General features: G+C 47.1%; 1 non-coding gene across 1 annotated transcript; it reads right to left on the bottom strand.

The window, feature by feature from the left end:
• Positions 1-332: 332 nt before the first annotated feature.
• Positions 333-2,255, bottom strand: LOC135267749 (small subunit ribosomal RNA). The gene has a single exon (XR_010336124.1). It is a non-coding gene; the product is annotated as a small subunit ribosomal RNA (ribosomal RNA).
• Between the last annotated feature and the right edge of the window lie 297 nt (positions 2,256-2,552).

Here is a 2,552-nt window from a genome sequence, read left to right as displayed (position 1 = left end):
TACGCTAAGACCGGCACTGCGAAAGCAATAATAAAACGTTAGCACATAACCATCTTTCGACAATATTGATTCGTGTTAATGTTCGAAAAAATTCTTTGAAAACGTCGTTTACGGCACGTTTACAATCGATTTATAAAATAAATCGAAAAACGTAACAACAGATCCGCTTAATGCAAGACGACCCGTTGTTGCTTTTCCGTTCGACGCATAATAAAGAATTTTGTATGAGAATTGATCATCATACGAATAGTGTATGTATGTGTGTTTTTTGTTGATCAGCACAGACAAAATGTGTGTGTATGTGTGACAACTAAACAACAACATTTACACGTTAATGATCCTTCCGCAGGTTCACCTACGGAAACCTTGTTACGACTTTTACTTCCTCTAAATGATCAAGTTTGGTCATCTTCCCAGCAACATCGGCAACGTCGAAACGCCACCGCGCACCGGTCCGAAGACCTCACTAAATCATTCAATCGGTAGTAGCGACGGGCGGTGTGTACAAAGGGCAGGGACGTAATCAACGCGAGCTTATGACTCGCGCTTACTGGGAATTCCTCGTTCATGGGGAACAATTGCAAGCCCCAATCCCTAGCACGAAGGAGGTTCAGCGGGTTACCCGGACCGCTCGGTCAGGGAGGACACGCTGATTCCTTCAGTGTAGCGCGCGTGCGGCCCAGAACATCTAAGGGCATCACAGACCTGTTATTGCTCAATCTCGTGCGGCTAGAAGCCGCCTGTCCCTCTAAGAAGAATTGTTTGTACGCCGACAGTAAAAACCGCACATAGAGACCGGGCGAACCCGGCTCCAGCCGGCATTTGGGATGTCGAAATACGCCTATTTAGCAGGCTAGAGTCTCGTTCGTTATCGGAATTAACCAGACAAATCGCTCCACCAACTAAGAACGGCCATGCACCACCACCCACCGAATCAAGAAAGAGCTCTCAATCTGTCAATCCTTCCGGTGTCCGGGCCTGGTGAGGTTTCCCGTGTTGAGTCAAATTAAGCCGCAGGCTCCACTCCTGGTGGTGCCCTTCCGTCAATTCCTTTAAGTTTCAGCTTTGCAACCATACTTCCCCCGGAACCCAAAAGCTTTGGTTTCCCGGAAGCTGCCCGCCGAGTCATCGGAGGAACGTCGGCGGATCGCTAGCTGGCATCGTTTATGGTTAGAACTAGGGCGGTATCTGATCGCCTTCGAACCTCTAACTTTCGTTCTTGATCAATGAAAGCGTTTTTGGCAAATGCTTTCGCTTCTGTCCGTCTTGCGACGATCCAAGAATTTCACCTCTAACGTCGCAATACGAATGCCCCCATCCGTTCCTATTAATCATTACCTCGGGGTTCCGAAAACCAACAAAATAGAACCGAGGTCCTATTCCATTATTCCATGCACACAGTATTCAGGCGAAGTTTTAGCCTGCTTTAAGCACTCTAATTTGTTCAAAGTAAACGTGCCGGCCCACCTCGACACTCAATGAAGAGCACCGCGGCGGGATTGAGTTGGGCCGCCCTCTCGAGCTAAGCCCACCGGCAGGACGTCCCGCGAAACGCCAGTTAACACCGCGAACGATGAACCGGCGGCGCGGGACACAAATTCGACTACGAGCTTTTTAACCGCAACAACTTTAATATACGCTATTGGAGCTGGAATTACCGCGGCTGCTGGCACCAGACTTGCCCTCCAATTGATCCTCGTTAAAGGGTTTAGAGTGTACTCATTCCGATTACGGGGCCTCGGATGAGTCCCGTATCGTTATTTTTCGTCACTACCTCCCCGTGCCGGGAGTGGGTAATTTGCGCGCCTGCTGCCTTCCTTGGATGTGGTAGCCGTTTCTCAGGCTCCCTCTCCGGAATCGAACCCTGATTCCCCGTTACCCGTTACAACCATGGTAGGCGCAGAACCTACCATCGACAGTTGATAAGGCAGACATTTGAAAGATGCGTCGCCGGTGCGAGACCGTGCGATCAGCGTAAAGTTATTCAGATTCACCAAGTTGTACGATGACGGCGAAACCGCCACCGATTGGTTTTGATCTAATAAAAGCGCTCCTTCCGTCTCCGGTCGGAGCTCTGTTTGCATGTATTAGCTCTAGAATTACCACAGTTATCCAAGTAAATGTGGGTACGATCTAAGGAACCATAACTGATTTAATGAGCCTTTCGCGGTTTCACCTTAATTTGGCTTGTACTGAGACATGCATGGCTTAATCTTTGAGACAAGCATATGACTACTGGCAGGATCAACCAGGGAACTGTGTTTTTGTGTTTTTTGAGACAGACGAGAGAATAAAATACTCATCATCATCGTTTATAAAGATGAAGAATATGCGCGTTTGTGCGAAACAATCTAACATATAAGAAAGTAACGCCACGCTGTTTCTTCTTTTCTTCGTACGATATAGAGATAAATGTATCGTCATCATCGTCGTCGTAGTCGTTAAACACCACAACACATATATCGGTCAATAAAGGCATAATAATAATATTTATAATATTATTTTTTACCTTTGCCGATTTAAAAGTTCAAACATTCTCTTCACTCTTCGCA

The sequence above is a fragment of the Tribolium castaneum genome, unplaced genomic scaffold (assembly GCF_031307605.1).
Source record: "Tribolium castaneum strain GA2 unplaced genomic scaffold, icTriCast1.1 ptg000086l, whole genome shotgun sequence".
NCBI classification, from domain to species: Eukaryota; Metazoa; Arthropoda; class Insecta; order Coleoptera; family Tenebrionidae; genus Tribolium; species Tribolium castaneum.
The sequence above is the reverse complement of the archived record's forward strand: the minus strand, read 5'-3'. Positions and strand labels throughout refer to the sequence as shown.